Source organism: Argopecten irradians, chromosome 1 (genome assembly GCF_041381155.1).
Source record: "Argopecten irradians isolate NY chromosome 1, Ai_NY, whole genome shotgun sequence".
Taxonomy (NCBI): domain Eukaryota; kingdom Metazoa; phylum Mollusca; class Bivalvia; order Pectinida; family Pectinidae; genus Argopecten; species Argopecten irradians.
In genome coordinates, this window is record NC_091134.1 from 36,513,035 (window position 1) to 36,531,514 (window position 18,480).

The 18,480-nt window shown below is 33.3% G+C and overlaps 1 protein-coding gene across 1 annotated transcript in view; it reads right to left on the reverse strand.

Annotated features, from left to right (window-relative positions):
* The window catches only part of LOC138326255 (uncharacterized), a 68,713-nt gene that overhangs the window by 25,508 nt on the left and 24,725 nt on the right, over positions 1–18,480 (reverse strand). The window contains exon 2 of the mRNA XM_069272378.1: positions 3,383–3,498. The gene's annotated coding sequence lies outside the window, so the exon portion shown is untranslated. The remainder of the gene's footprint in view (positions 1–3,382; positions 3,499–18,480) is intronic.

The window sequence follows — 18,480 nt, forward strand, 5'->3', positions numbered from 1 at the left end:
AGGAATAAAATAGTGTTCATCAAAGAAATGATTTAGTTCTATCATTCCGAAATAATAAACATTTTAATGAGTTATTAGCATCACTTAGAACTGAAAACAAAATGTCAGGGGAAACAAAGGAAAAATGTTTCAGAAGCTTTGAATCCTTATTTGGATGACCCTATTCTCTATTTGCTTTCCTGTTCAAAGCTAGCTATATATCAAATGTAAAATACCAAAACATTTAAGTTATACATGTTAGTATAAAAACTATTCATTGCTCTGAATGGCGCCTTGGAAATGTTTTCAATCAAATATTGTGTCTGAAAGTTCACGCGTTTCTAAATTGTCATCGCAGCATCTGTCTACAAATTCTACTAAAAACGGAAGAAATGCGTCTCATTAGTGTTTTTTTCTTGCTTATAGAATTCAGTCATGTTTCAAACGGCTCCCGGAAAGCATGTCTATTTTGTTGCCGTTTTTTGTAAAAAGGTTTCATTTAAACATTTCAATTGAAGCCAAATTTTTCGGAGCCTTCCTTTCATAAGACAAACAAACATATCTGATAGTCTGCATACCCGATATGGAAAAAAATCTGACAATGGCGGCTATGATTACAATTGCAAAACTATACATGTCAATCCCTATAGAACTGTCCAGACATCATATAATACACTTTCTTTGTGCAGAGAATGATCATCAATTGCCAGCGTCCAACTCCCTCTGGGCATAGGCATTGCATTTTATAGAATAAGTATGTAAAACATGTTTACTGGCGGTATATATTTGATTAAATTTGCAATAGAAGAGTTTAGTATAGGTCTGAAACTACAATGGTTTGAACCAAAAGGTGTATTTGTACCATTCTTTACGGAGAGTTTTGTAATAATCACAAAATAATGGGAATCAGTCGTCGATGCCAAGAACCACAGAATCAATGGTTGGAGGTCGCAATAAAACTTTAAATGAAATAACCAATGAAACGATAGTATGAGTTTGAAAAAGTAGAGCCAGGCAATGGAATTACCGGTTAGTTTAATTGTAGCACTGTAGTGATGTTAGGAACCAAAATGTTTGCTTCAATAAGAGGCATGTAAAACGACAGAGCAAGAGAATATCAGCCTCTAACAAGATGGTTTCTTGAATGAAGTTTATTAAATCACAAATAGTCGATAATTTTTTACTCTTTCTTGCGATGTTAATTCATTCTACCTTAAGCATACTCATTTCGATATTAACATTGCAAGAAAGAGTTAAAAATTATCGATGTAGCAATTCTTGGTGTGTTTCTTAATTAGGTATGGTAAGTGTGCATAATTAATAGGAGTAACAGCCTTCTCCATCTTATCCTTCATCTTATTATACAGGTCAAAAAAGTTAATATAATTACTAATTATGAAATTATAGAAATATGTAACACATCCTCATTACAGCGCAATAACAGTTGTGCAAATAAAATAACGAGAGAGTTTATAGAACCCCCATTATTACATACTTCAGATTACTTAAATAGTGATTGTGTCTTTAAGAAGAAAGATAATGACGTCGACCACGTAATAAGTCATTGTGAGTTCGTCATACGTCTGTTTAATCACTGCCGAATAGAAATAAACTGAGACACAGGGCAACGACAATGCCACAAACCGGTTAGAATGTCGTAAGAATTCAGCCGGATTCAATATAAACATAATTCTTTTTCTAATCGTTATTCTGTCAGAAAACGATATACTAACGAATAGAGGTTCCCCAGCAAGTGACCGTTGTTTATCATGTACATCAAACCCGAGTAAGATAATTTTCAAATTTTGAAAGAACACGAGCTTTGAAAATTAACTAACGAGAGTTTTGATAAACATGATAAACAACATAATTATGGGATAAATTAAAGAAACTCACTATGCATACCTTATTATAATGTATTATTACTTAAATCATACACTGTATATCAAAAACAGAATCAGCTAACACAAGTATACTAGAAACCAATGACATATTAGTCGTATCATACAATCAATATACCGATATCTAGATACCAAAATGACGTGGGTGATGTGTTATTCGCTGTCGATAAATCCCACATGCTGCTGATTGTGACGTCATATTCTGACGTTATGTTCATGACGTCACATTTACTGGAAGGGGTGCTTATCGATTGGTAAATCGTACAACGTCGTTAGCAAGTTTTAGCACCAAAGCCGTCCTCGGAGAGAAGATAAAATATCTTATAAAGCTGCAGCTTCTACCTTATGCTATTTGCGGTGACATCTGGTTCGGACCACAAATCGACAAGTTATCACAGATAATCCTGCAAAGTGATGCTATGATTGGTATAACAAGTGGGTACATGTTACTCATTATGGATACAAGCTCTATTTCTCTGTTGTAAAAATATGTTTAATATAACTTTTTATTTATTACACATGTGTAATATTACCTATAATTGTGGTGACTAGTTAGTTCATGCGTATGGTATTGCTACGCGTTAGAAATGCTAGCATGAGGACCAACAGCCTGATATCAAGACTTTCCCTTCGACAATAGAATCCCTCATAATTTCGTCACCAAGTTATTAATTAATTGAAACCGAAACATACCATAAAAAGACTATTTGAGAAACGGCAAATGCTGTCATCAAATTGTCCTCGTTACTATTTGCAAATATGAAAACATCTTATTATTATTTTTTCAAACAGAAAATATGACAAACGCAAAACAATTAGCCGAAGCATGAGACACTACACGTCATGATTCAAAACAGGGTTTAAAACAGTGAAAAACGAAAGTCAATATGAGTCATATGATCAATAGAATCTGTCATTCGTTCCCCGTCATATTATATTTTGATATGTGTTTTGATTTATGTTTTCCGAGTCTTTGACTGATGGCAGCTCTTTAAATGTGGAGTTATAAAACATTATATCTATCATGAAACATATCCTCTCCCGTCCATCACACTGATAGTGTGATCTATCAATAATTTTTTTTTTAAACTTTTATGGAAGTGCCAGGTATAATTGGTAGAAAAAAGCCGAAGTACCCGGAGAAAAACCATCGACCAGCAGTCATTGCCTGGTAACTGTCCCACATAAAAATATAACCCGCGGCCAAGAGGTGGAGGGCTTGTTATATTATGTCTCTATATGGTCTCTAATAAAATGGCATAAGGTACATATAAGATAATGTTTTGCGTACAGAGATTGTATCCACTACGTATTTAATCGGGTGTAAAATAAGTCAAATTTGTTACATTCCTTAGTCGGAAACCAACGAGTCACCTTCCAAAAAATGATAGGGTTTCGGATGATGGCTTTTTAAAATCACATTCAATATTATATCCAAAAACAACAAATGGACAAATCTTTAGATTTCGCAATGATGTTATAACGTAAAATATAGTACTTACCCAATAATAATTCTCCGTAGATATATCTCCGTTATATACATGGGGTACTTAGAGGCAAAATCAGTCATGTCAACCTGCAACACTGGTGGACGATTGCATAGGATCAGACTGGTGATCTGAAAAACAAAATAATTATTAAATATCATGATCATATAACTGATATGTAGACATGTAAGATTATTGTTATATGTAATGTATTTTGCTTAAGTAAACAATGTAACATGGCTTGAGACAGCTTCTTGAGTATTCTTATCGTATCTTAATCAAAGTGATCCGCAGCACTGCTTCATGTGTTCTATAAAGGATTGAAGTTAGCAGCTGGTTCGTTAATCAAATTTGCTGCTTCCTTTAGTCCTCTTTGTCCCACACAGTTCTGCTATATCCATTTTTAATGTAAAATATCAATTAGATAATGCATTAGTTGTAATTATCCATCGAAAATTAGAATTTTTTTTCATGTTGTCAGCACATGAAGCATGCGTCGAAAAACAATCTTCATCGTGTATTATACAATGTTGAAGCATTTTAAGAATTGATTCCTTCAATATGGTCTTTACATCGTTAAATGAATTTATTAATTTGTTTCACTTTGTCAATGAAGGTGTTTTGTTCAGTGGATTACCTGATCATGCAATTAAATATAGAAATGAAAACTCTATATTTTTATGCTCTTTATGATGTTCAAAATGAAGCTGCTGAAGGACTTTCGTATCTACCTAGTTATAATATATGTCAAAATAAGAAAGAAAAAACTCCGAAAAAAATCTAAAAAACTGAAAGTTAACGTCAAAGTAATACAGTAATATCTTTTTGGAGATTTTTTATTTTAAATTCTATATATTAAAGTCACTTTTGGATAGATACAGAGATTGCTTTTGTGTTTGTTATAAAGTTTTCACAAATGAAAAAAGGAATTTTTGGAAAACAATTTAAATACCGTTATAATCCAACAATCACTTCCGATATATTGCGCCTATGAAATAGTACGGATTATAATTCCCATGGAACTTCAAATGTGCAAATTTCAAAATAAAAGATTTTGTGGTGTCGTTTTGATGATTATTTTTTTCAGCAGTTTAAATGTCATTTTTCAACTTCAAAATATGAACAAATCCGGGATGTAAATTCCATGGTAATCTGGTCCTATTTATGTGTCAAGTAATTTCCGGATCAATGTCAGGTCACAAACGTTCAGATGTGTAATAAAAGAGAGGTGAAAGACAGATCAGTAAAAACCATGTTATTTCGTTGTACATCAGTTCCCATCCCCCTCTCTTGCCGTATGACTCTACTCGTCTAGCTACAAAACTATCTCAAACTGATCATAACGACGGTGTTATACAATCTCGTGAATCAAAGTTCAATTTAGAATTCGTATCTGTTAGGTTAATATGTTATATGGTTGCGTGGCACTTGGTGCTTGACATGTGAGTCCTACGAGACAGCTGTTAAGTACAATATAAGACCCCATCGAACTCTGCTCGACTAGTCTTGTATTCAGCTCACAAGGGATCGGACCATTAAGTATAATAGACGGTGATCATTTCTAATCCTTTGTCAATTCGCATCTGGTGTATAATAAATATACAAAAAAATGAATGAAAAAGTGCTGATACTAGTAGCTAAGTAGATAAATATCTTTATATTTGTGCGAATCTTCAAGCAAATCAAATATTACAATTCTCTTGTGACCCTAAAACTTATTACACGCCCAAATCGAAGAGGCAATTTTACAAAAAAGTGATGAAAGGTTATAACTTTTCCCTTTGCTATATACTTTTTAAATCCTGATGTCTTTACATCGATTTTTATGTGAATTGTGTGTGATTTAACATTAAATAGTTCTGTGTTTATTGTCCTAGGAGTATTTGCGTGTTGTAGTTTCTGAGTTGACTGACAAGCGAAGACCATGAGACACCGCTGGAATTTAATTTCTCTAATTCTTGATTATCCCCAGAATAGTTTCCTTAAAATTGCACATGTGGATATTTTTGCGAGGGTTTTCATAGTCCTTTGATCAAAAATGTTTGCCACTTTGTGTTGCTAATGTGATCGCTTTGAGCACAAACCCTCAATTATTTATTAATCCAGAAGACAAGAGCGGCAGTGACAATTTTGTTTCAATAAAAATTGTACATGTATGTCAGGTTTTTAATACTTTAGTTTAATACGGTGAATTAAATGTGACATTTTTCTCTGTCAAATCAAACTTCCATTGACTTATCAATATCATATACGATAGAAAAATAGTACGTTTTATTGCTGTTATAAAATTAACGCAGAGCGCTTAAAATCTTCCGAGAGTTAGAATCGATGAGGATATTGTCTCCCTTGCTTTAAACAAAAATATCAACACGATATACAAGAAATCAAAAGGAAATATAATAAGAGCTTAGGAAATAATGTACCGTATTATGTTAATAATGAGACACTTTTATCAAGGGCATTTTTTCTTTATGGTGGTTTTGTTCACTTACGAGAAACGACTGGTAATATACATTGAATCAAGTCAGCAAAATACAAGTTAGCCTCATTGAACGGATGATGCCTCTGAACGTATGATGGCTAATGAGAACGTTAACTATTTATTAGATACGACCTATTGTTTCTACTTTTTGCCCTGAAAAATTCATGAAATTACATTTAGGCTAAACGATTCTTAACGACCTTCGGAAATTAGTTTAGCGACAACGTTAAGTAAGTTATACTGCCATTGTTATGATACAAATTAAACTTTATAAACCTGACATAGAGGAACTAGACTGCTCAAAAGGTTGGCGTTTTTAATATCTTAGTTTGGCAACAAGAGCATTTGGAACTTAAAATATTGGTAATTACCTTAACAGCATGTATTGACCTTCCGCATTTTTAACTGCTGCTCAAAACACTTAGTGTCAACAATGATTTAATAAAAGAAAACACTAGCTTGATATAGATGACATCCGAACAATTATGCCTTTTGTGTGATCTGGTTTGAGATTCTCCATCGCCAACGGTTAATACTAGCCTTAGCAGAGTTACCGAATTTTTCACATGGAGTTGAACTCAGATAAAATCACAAAAAAAGCCTTTCTGAACAACGCTTGAATTCTGACATGATTTATAATCACACAGATCTTACCTGAACTACAGTAAATCTTATTAAAATACAGATCCTTATAATTACTCCGTTTAATAGAGAAGCTGACAGTATCCCATCAGAAGTCATGTTCCGCTGACCTTTATTACATTGTACGTCCTACAAGTCAAATGCATTTTCTACACCTAGCTACATCAGTTGAAAACGACATTTCGCCCAAATGTTGTAAATGTTTTGGGGAGGTGACTTCTACACGAACGTAATTCCTACACCTCTTTAAAACTATTTCGTGCCCGAAAATTCACTTCCAAGTTCTGGAAGTAGCAATTTGATTGGCCAATTCAAAAGGTCATCAGAACGTGACCTCTAATGGGATGTTGTCAGATTATCAGAGTATTTATTAAACATATCATTCGTAAAACTATTTAATTTCTATATTGGAATAAGTTTTTTAAGCTTTTGTAAATAGGTAGCGTGTAGAAAATTCATCAAACTTTGATGATGTTTTAAGTTATCAGCCTAATTCTAATATTACTTCTTTGCTATAAAATGACATACATATTTATTACGATTTTATGACACAATCTGTTGTCTTTGTGTAATAGAAGTGATGTGTAAGACAAGAATTCTAGACATCGATGTTATTGAAGACTTTGGAAAAGAATGTATACAATTAGAAGTTATAATGTCTGAAATTACTGATTCTTTTGGCAAAAGGATTCTATGCTGATTTGCGTGGATAGTATACTAAACCTAGATGTGAAAAAAATTATTAAAGAAGGACATATTAGAAATTATCTTTTGGATACATTTATTAGAAAATAATTAAAGTATGGTAAGCGCTGAATATATAAAGGTCGATGGTACTTTACCAAAGACACCAATATTAAGATATAGCGGATTACCATCAGGAGCGGAGATAATATTTTAGCCAATGGGACGCCAGTATTTTGTCATGTGATGTAGTAATTACATTTACGTCACTGCATGCTCCGTCACTATATATACACAATATCAATCCCTATTAATAAAAATCTATACTCTTCTAGCCTAAGTAGACTTATTTTCAGAGGACAGTGAGCGACAAGGTTTATCTCCAGACGGGATAAGTTATCCACAGATTGTTGATGCTCAGGAAAGTCTGTCGTATAGAACCATGACACGACATTATAATGGGGAGTTTGAGACACTACTAAGCTGGACAGGAAACACACAATTTGACATGTTTAGTGGCAGGTATTTACAAGACAGCCATTAGGTCGGCGTTACAAGAGTTTAAGAGGTGTTCAAGTAGATCTGTGTGAACCTTTAATAACTAGTAGGACAAATAGGTTTATTTCCTGTATGTAGATCACCACAATTATCTTCTTAAAGGTTTTCCCAAATCCTAGGGTAATCGCCTGTTGTCAGTAAAATGTGACCGGGCATGGTGTCTATAGCGAGATTAATGCCCTCAGCAGTAGGCTTCTCTGTGGTAACTAAATAAGGAAGGGTAACTGTACTCAAGTGTATTGTACTATACATCACAGGATCAACCACACAGACATGCACTAGGCGCCTTTATTGTGCATAAAAGGAAGACCGTCGTCTTTGCACGGTTCAAGGTGATGCTTGAACGAAAAATAACAAAAGGTTAACGATCTCTTGGACTCATGTTTTGAATGCAGATAAGTTCATCTAAAGGTGATTGATGTAAGATTGCAAAACAACCAGCGAGCAATTACCTTAATACACACTTGTGTTGTACCTACAGAAAAGCCGTATTTCATTTTAATTAATCGTGGCGTCCATGAAACTGCCTATGTAAGAGTTTTAAAAACACTTGACAACAGGTTACGAATAACATAATTTTATTCGCGCTATATTAGGGCTACTGCTGCACATATGATAAAAGATAATAAGATAGCAGCGAGAGTGTCAAGCAACAAGGTGCAATGACCTCGTGAGCTCGCGCTTTGAGTAGGTAGTTACTGCATGTTTATCTGTGATGTAAGGCTGCAAAACGAGGAAAAAAATCAAGTCATTTCGTAATATAATGTCCGTAATCAATCCGATAGATAAGTAATTGTGATATTATATTATTATGATATTGAGGATGGTAGCTATTCCATACGTGTGTCTAGTAATCATTTTCAAACTATTTTATTCAATATGTCACAGAACGAAATTCTTTAATATTTGCCTATAATCAATTCAATTTTAAGAAATTCTAATTATTGTTTGTAACAGGATTTAGCAGCTAATAATTATGTATTATATACAATCCAAATAAATATACTTGAAATAAGCCATTCATCATATCACGACCTGAAGTATTCTAGGATATGTTCAATTGGATGAAAATTACTGATCGCGTTTTAATTTTGGATTTCAATTGACACTTTTTTCGCATGGGATTGTCTGTAACATCACCACCAACAACAACAACAGCTCTTCATGTTTGCGGTATAATTAGATCAATATGTTTGTCTGTCAAGGACACAGATGGGTCGTTTCAATTATGGTTCAGTAAATGGTGACATGTCTAAAAAAACTTTTCCAAATATATCCTTGCGGGCTAGAAACGTCCATAAAAACCACAACGACGTAAGATAAATGAAGAATTTTTTTTCTGTTGATGTGTAACTGGTCTTTTGTTTTGTTTCCTGTCACCTTGACCTAAATTGCCAGTATCGCCGCCTTTCCAAAATGTATACTACATTTACAGTCGGTAAAACACATCAGACAAACTTAGTTTCAAAGTCTGGAATTAATAGAGTGAGATTTATTTTGCACATCAGTCTTTAAGGTACTTCAGATGCCCATAAGGATTTGATACCTTTTCCTTAATGCACAATAGATAAACATTCCATCAGTCAGGTTTTGTCGGAATTTTCATTCTGAATTCCAGACTATGTTATCAGAGTTCGTTCCACTTTAACACATTGCTCCATGAAAAAACATGCCTCGGGTTTACTATACAATTCTAGCAATTTTCTTTACATTTAGTAAGATACTTTGACAACACCAGCAAAAGTTTATTGGCTAGAGTAGCGAGTATCTGCTCGTTTCAAGTAACGTTGTTACGATGGAAAGAGTACCATCAAAAAGAAATTTTCCCTCATTCCTATGAATGTAATACTAATTTATATACCATGACGACGTCTGAGATTGGTTTACATGGCTAACCACGCAATACAACTTCGTAACATCACTGGGTCAAAAGCAATGATTATTTTCTCGGTAATTTTGTTTTTTTTTAAACCAGTTTCATTGACTGTTTTACTGTAATATAAAAGATGCAAACAACGTGATTTGCATTAAAAATGGCACGAATTATCTTACAGGGCAAAATTGACCTGCTTTTGCGGTTTTATTCGAACTTTTTTGAAATGGCGGGATATCCAAACTGGTGTGGAACCCTCGGCAAACCAACATTTTGTGGCCCTCAGGTAGAATACCCCTATCCTTCATATTGCCAAAGTCTGACAAATTGTCTGCTACTGATTTTTTTTAGTAATGCTAGGAAGTCGTGCCATCGGCGTCCACTCAACAAATGATAAAAATATTCGTCTAGATTTTCAAACTCTAGATAATATTCCACAAAGCCAATATTGTTCCCTTAGGACAAGGGAATGTTTTCAATATGTGAAAAAATGATGTTTTTTAGATGTTTTGGTGATTTAATCACTGTTAGTTACTAGAGAATACATACGTAACCGTATTGGTGGTATATGTATACATGCTTAACGACCAAATTCATGTCGTGTTACCCTAAAGCTAAAAGAAGTGCCATGTATTACATCTCTCCAAGTCTCCGTGCTAAAATTCAGTTCATTGTCTTGTTAATGTTTAATATCACACCACAGTCCGCTACATCGTTCGAGTGGCAATTAGTAAAAAGATACCATCAGAAACTTTCATAAAATCTGTATAGTAAACACCCATTCCTAGCCTAAATGGTTGTCTGTGTTCCCTCAAGATGACTTAAAAGTACTAATGTCGTACACATTGTATGCTTGTATGCACTTTTACTCACAACAAAATCAAACTAAATGATTATTGTCGCTGGTTGTGTGCCGTTGTTGTGCGATGATGAAGCAGGCATTACACTAACAGGATATTTTTCCAAACACACACGCGTATAATTTGATGTATACTCTTTATGATGGTATCAATGGACAAACACATAACCCACAAAGAGTACGCGCAAATATAAAACTGAAATATAAAACAATTATAGCTATCCGATGTTGTAAATGCGCGCGCCACAGATATCCCTTCCAAAAAAGTCCTCTGATAAAGACATTTAACAAGGCAAATTATCTCAGAGTCCACTGAAAGCAGTCAAAACAATGAATAGGTAATTACCTCCCTTTCCCCAAATGGACAAATTACCATGTCAAGTGCTTCTACAGTTTACATGTTGGTCCTTCAATGGTTGCTATATTTATTGCATCTTCATTCTATTAATCGATTATAGGTTAAATTTACTGTTTTAGGAGCACTATTCCCATAGTGTCCGTTACGATTGCTGTCTTAATTTATTCGGCCATTGTTGGGGTAGAAATGGATGATGAACTAGGATTACCGGGACAATAACAAATTGGAAAATCTTAATCACATTGAATTGGCCAATTCGCACGACACACTATTTCGATAAACATTGGATACCCCGTAATCCCTGAAAAATGAAGGACTTCAGGGCGATACAGGACCTATACGTCGATGGCCCTGAACACATCATAGCTGTGACGTAAATGTTGCAACGGAAACATATCTACAAACGTATAGCATAACAACTGTATCTAGCAACAATGCACGTGTTTTCTAATGTTATTCATCACATTGTTTTTTTGTAAATCTTTTCTCGGTCAAAGAGAGAACATTTTATGATACAGTACCAAATGTTTATCATGGGAAAATGATTAATAAAAAATAAAAAAAGGGTGTATTTGTAGCTCTTTTCGAAGCACAGATCTGATTATAAATACGATGAGATAATATCAATATTCTAAAAGTCCGTTAAAAGTTCCAAAACATCTCAGTTTAATTTGAATTTACATGCGCGATTGACAAAAGTGCTTATCAACATGATGCAGTCACAATAGAGTAAACCTTAATGAGCATTCAAACATCGTATAAAGTAAACCTAGAAAGACTTTTACAACATTATACAACATATAAAACCAAGCTATGAAGTCATCACTGTAGTATTTGATACAACATCATATAATCAATAGGATGGGTATTTGATTATATTCAAAATTTAAAAGATACAAAATACAAAGCAGCGTAGAGCTTCATCTTCAAATGTAAGCTATGTGTTCTCGCCTGAAGCGGTTTATGTTTACAACGGAATGAATAATCCGTGAACTACCATGCTGTGCTAGACGGTATGCGACGGTATACGATAGTGTTCACAGGAACACAATGAGACAAATCATTATTGTGATAAAATAGTGACCGTCTGTCTATTGTCTCTCCTCCTTGTTAATAATGGCATGGGTGTGGTAATAAATGGGGCAAGGGTTGCAAGCTTTACTCGAACTATTGATGTCCATACTGTAATCATAAACCTGGGGGTAAATAAGAGAGCAAGCTTTAATTCTTCAAATAGTGAATGTAGTAGTTTTTCATCTAACAATTAGAAGTTTTGATTTAGTAGACTTCTCAATATTTTTTTTTTTTTCATTTGGAAGTTAGACATTAGTTTCACATAGCATATACCCACATACAATCACACATAGACCCTTAGAACCAAACGAAAAATAGCCCCCTTTGGGAAGAATATTTCATAGAGAGTGGATGTTACTGAGCCTGCTGGTTTGGAATTCAGAGTCCATGCTACTGCAACTTTTATCGAAAATAAATATATCTTAATTAAACATATTAATAACGGAGTTAGGGACTTTGTTTAAATTAAGGATATTGTTCAATATGCGTCTGGTGAGGTTTCGGTCTCATTGAAGTCTCGTTTCAACATTAATCCAAGAGTGTTTGTGATTTTCGAGTTGTAATACAGAAAATATGTCAAAAAAATAGAATGCAATATCATGTAGAATTTAAGGTTGAAATCATAACCTATTGATTTTACATTTTTGGATTTTTTGTGAAGATGAAGTAATTTTAAATTTTAGCAAGAAATGGTCAAAAATAATATGTTTTTTATCGGGACAAAAAAAATCAAATACATTGACCCTATATTTTTATGATGTTTTTAGAAATGAAACTTTTTTTCTTTTGAACTGAAAAAAAAAACAAAAAAAAAAAAAAAAAAAAAAAAAAAAAAAAAAAAAAAAACCACTTAGCCATCAAGACTTTTTCTGTGAAGCACTTTCAAAATGTAGGAAGTAGGGGTAACATAATTATATTAATGTTCTGAGAAAAAATAATCGGTTAACTCTGTACTATTACATTATTATTTTTTTTTTGGCCAATTTTGCGAATATTCATACCGATCAGACTAATTTGCAAAGCATTGCTTTCGTTTATAATGTGTATGCTCAAAACAGTGAATTTGCGGTAAAAGCACAATTTATTTTTTAAATAGCTGTTTTTAATTCATAATAGTTCAAAATCAAGCACACTGCCATATTATTTTCATTACATTTTTAACTTCGGTATCAATTTCTATTTCCAAATTTACATATAAGATAAAACGTCATCAGACTTTTCACTAGAGCAGATCTTTAAAGATGATATTCATCATTTGAACAATAATCAGTGTTTATTCGTGTATAAATATGTCTAGTTTACACAAAAATAATATAAAATAATTTATTTTACCTTTGGTTCATGCATAATCAGTGCTTCATTCCTTATAGGATATAGTGTCACGGCATTTTTCGGGACGCAATTTATTATTTTTCATATTTTTAACTTGAAGTAAAATTAGAAGCTCAAACTCTTCAAAGGTGGTAATGGTGTAAAGTAAGTAACTTTTGTAACTGAAGAAAAATACTAAATCGTCTGCTTCTGTTTTTGAAAGTGAAAAATAATTTGTTTACTTTAAACTTCAACTTTAAGACATCAGATACAAGTGCATTCCGTCGTTGTCAAATACCGGTGAAATAATCTCGGTCGGTAATTTGCAAATCTTAAAAGAACACATGTATATATATTTGTCTTTAGTGACTCTTTAAAGCTGGGAAAAATAAGTATTTGTACGATGAAAAAAGTTAGATAATTTGCCTCAACACACACTGATATTTCAGTATCTATCAAGTTCATTTTGATCGTGTTAATCTTAATATCTATTGAAAGGGTATTGAAGAAATCCCCATGGTGTAACTTTTTAGATCTAGCATGGTTGCGAAGCTTACACCAAAATAATTCAAGTTTATTAGGAAACTAACTGAACGTAAAAACCGTTATGTTAAGATTTTTATGTACCCTCAGTAGTAGTATAATGTCATGAACGATAATGAAGTTTGCAATAGCTGTATACATAATGAATCCAAATCAAATTTCTAAATCTAGAAGGAAATTACTTCATTCAAGATAAAATGTCAACGTCGCAGGAAATTAACTTTGTATTTTTCGTCGGATAATTGCAACATTTATTGTTAGACTAATTAACATTTACCCAAAGCAATTTGTCGTTAATCTTTTTCATATTGACTGTCTATATTTGGAGGTTCAATTCAATTCAAATTTATTACCTTTGTAATGCTATCAAAAGCATTAAAAAGAAACACCATATTTTTTGTCAGCAAAATTTGAAGAAATAACGTTATCTTTGAAATGAAAAATGATATTGATATTAGTGTTGAGTGTAGGCTAGCCAAAATTTTACACGAGGATCGAGATACCCTTGCCTTCCTAACATATTCATGTTTGATAGATTGTTAGGCATATTTGATAAAGATTCATTTTCTCAGCATTTTTATATATATTTTTCATCACACCATCCCTACAGTAACGTCCTCGTGCGTCGAAACTGATGACGTCATCGACAATGTATGCAGCAGTTATGCCGCATGTATTGATGACGTCGCGTAATTGTCGAGATCATGTGAGTTATCTTTTCCTTATGAACAGCGGGGTTAATAGAAAATTCCCTGCCTTAGGGTTGACAACGAAACTCCAACCCATGGGGGTAAATCATGAATTGGATGGTATCAGTAAAATAATTTGTTATCGACAATAAAACTCTGAAATAATTTTAAAAGATCAGTGCTTTAAATATTTACTGGAAAACTCCGCAAAAATATAGTTATTCCAAGGAATTAAACAAAACAAAAAACATATTTAATTTCGCTGCATCCATCAAAACAGGTGACGCTTGAATAACGAATAACTGTCTAACTTTACTTTACCCGGCCAAAAGTAAAGTTAGAAGTTATTCGTTATAAGGAATAACGAATAACTGTCCAATTTTACCTTGCTTGGTTAGTGATTTTGTTGTCGCACCGCTAAAATAGGGAATGATTATTTACAGCAACATACATAAGGTAGTCATGTATCATAAATTAACCATTTTCATCGTGATGTGTAAATATTGGTGACGTCATCGATAACACACATCATGTATTGATGGCCTCATATCATTCCATTAACCGTAAACATGTCCGGGGTTAGATATCTGCCTGACAGAAATCTCTCGTGGCTTAACACTGGCGACAAATGAGTGAATAGCAAGAGAAAACCATGTCAAGCATAGGAGAAATTGTCATCTAATTGTTGAGAATGAGTCAGAACAGATACTTTTTAACCCCAATCATAATTATAATTGAGTATTTCGCCAACAATATTATGTAATGCTGTTCTTTGGCATTTTCTTTTCAAGATCCAACAGGGAACAGTAATACTACGTTCTACAGTACAAATGCCTGCAGCTAGGACGCGAACGATTGTGTACCTGATGCTCCCATTGTAATCTCAATAACCAAACCCCACTATTCTAATTAGACATACACCATTCTAATGTTTCCTGTTACACATCATCTTTTAAAAAACTTTGTAATCCGCAGATAAATAAACATCATCAGTTTAAGAATAAGGCGTCTATACAAATATCACCAGACAATACTTAAGCAAAGATCACCAGAATGGAATCACCCATTACATAATCGCAAGTACATAACCGAAATCCTCATTGAATTACGGGAATTAATGTTCCCAGTACTTACAAAAAAGCATCATATAAGAACATGTAGTTACTTGTCGTATAAATTGGATCTTAAATGTGTGTTAACTTCATGAGATTTTATGAAAGAAGTTTTAGATTTTTCAATTTTTGTCCTGGTGAGCAAAACTTTGAGATCCCAGAATTTCAAAGCCAAAATGTGCAGAAAAATCAAACAGAGGAGGCCATTTTACTTCTCGAAATCATGACGTTATATCAATGTATAAGATTTTTTGATAAACATAGAAAATATAACATACATTTTGTATCCTTTCTAGCCTACTGCAGTTTTAAATCCCTTAACTCTTGAGTCCCCCAACAGTTTTTGTTACAATATTCATTAAGGCATACGTGTTAGAGCCGTTTAAAATCTGAGTTTAGCACAGAGATAAAATACATAGAATCACCAAATGAAACGAAACCTTTAGCATAATCTTAGGGCACAGGTCTAATGAAACAAATCACAGAACATTGGTTGTCATATATAAAGCAAATGCATGTTTACAAATCGCATGATATAGGATATAGACCACATGACACAAGTCATATGATGCAGATCACATGACAGCAATTGCATGACATATGTATTATAACATAAATGGATATAAAATCGACATAAAACTTACAAACAGATATTTCAATTTTGAATAGGATTTTAATACATACAAGTTCAAAGTATGAACGTGAAATAAACTCTTGTGTTGAAATTGATTTCGATAAAATAGTTTTCGATTACGTTCTACGAGCGTGCCTGAGTGTTTTTCCGACTTTCCATGTAAATCCACTTGAACACGTATTATCAGTTCAATTAACCCAAACTACGGGCCTTACTAGGACATGGGTGCTATTAAATCAATATCGAAAAAACATAGTTTTTCACTATTAATAAGAGACATGTGATTTTTGTTATTGTCAATTTTGTAAAATTGTAAAAAAATCATATCCTGTTTATCTATTTTCTTGTTTGATAAGATAATAATTGGACTATGTAGTTTATTATTCCATACAAAACATTACCGTATCGAATGTGCACTCGCTTGAACCGCAATTGGGATACAGTCAATTTTTATATCCTTTTTCTCCCTCTTACTTGTTCTAAATAACGTCATTTTATATAAAACCATAAAAAATAAGATGCTGAATTCTTCCCGGTAATGATTTAAGATTGCAGTAGAATTTTACAGGTTTATGCTTGGGATTTGCATATGGATACTCGAGGCAAACGACTTCGGGGAGAGATAATCGAAATTGAAATTGTGTGAATCGTAAAAACAATATCTGGAAATTTTTATGACGTTACAAAGTACCAATCGGTATGATCCATACTTCTGATTCGGCACCAGTATTTATAGCAACTGCTTACACAATAGCAGAGCCACATAAAAAGCTATAAATGTAATATCACTAAATGAGGAAAGTCTGTCTTTATTTCCTATGGGTTACTCTGCTATGATGAAAGCAATATATGGTAAAATAATCTTATTCTATAACGATATTACCAGACATGGTTATAAGAAATATATGTAATATTGTTTTGCTTTATTTTCAGCAAAAACTATACAGTCAGAGATTGCTTGGTGCTACCAGAACTAGACATTAATAGAGTTGACATCAGTGTTTTCAGGGGCACGTATATATATATATATATTGAATTTTCCCATAGCTGAAAAAGCGTCTTATTTTTTTCTCTAAATCTTAACAATTTTGTTTGCTTCTACATCGCCTACCTCACGTATAAATGTATATCTCTCATCCCGCGGATGTGAGGAGGGAGAGAGGAGGAAAGGGTTGGTGTTCGGTCACTATGTCGCTCGAGAAGTCCTATAACTCCACTATCTAAACACCTTAATCGACAAAAATGCTTAAGTAAATATGTTAAGCATCCGTTTCCATGCAACTGCACGATAGGACTTAATGTGTTTGTGTACGGATTGATGAAGCTGTATTCACATTAAGCCAGAAACACATCCCATACAGAGGTGTGGTTTCGACCTCATTACACCGTATATCAACAGTGGTTAACGAGGGTAGAATACATATTGTATGGATCTCGGAAAGAGTGAATAATAGCCCTTGTGGAAATAAGTACATTTATACCAGGTAATTGAAGTTACACGCCAAACGATATAAATACACTTAACGTCAAAGGTGATTTTTATCTACGCATATAGTTCCGGTATCACAACGGGGACAGTCAATGTCATAAATATAATCTTCGCATCATAACTCACAAGTCCATCTCGAATATCGAACAATCACTGGAAATAGCAAGGGAGTATAAAAAGCCACATTCTAGAAATGAAATAAATTAAATAATGCTTAAAGTTTCCACCGGAAGCAGTACCTAATAAAATCGAAAAATATATTTTGCTTTTCATATTGATTTTTCACCTTCGACATGAAAACATTTTAGTTGAAGATGCAGGAACGAGACTGTCTAGAAATGGATTCTTAAAGGTTTCGAATGCTTGATCTAGCGTAATTAGTATGCAATATCTGTGAAGTAAGCTTGATAAAATTTGTTTCATTCTGTATTTCTTCTTTAATAGTACGCTTCAGTGCGATAGCACTTTAAAATTTCTAAAACATCACTACATTGATTGTTTATGTTCAGAAGTAAAATAAAATGACTCAAATATTACGATTTTTTCTGCAATGAATCGCATTTGAGAAAATGTAGGTATATATACGTATATCATACAGTGCACATTTGCACATTTGAAAAATTAACAAAATCCTTTTCGCACTTTTAAAGAAAATTCAGAGCAGTTTTTAGCAAATTTATGACACTCTGAACCTAACCAAAACATGAATTGGTATTTTAAAATTAAAAAAAAAAAACTCCCCCTCCCTGCCGCCCCTCCCCTATCCCATTCCATCCATAATATCCCTTGTTTAAGCTTATAATAT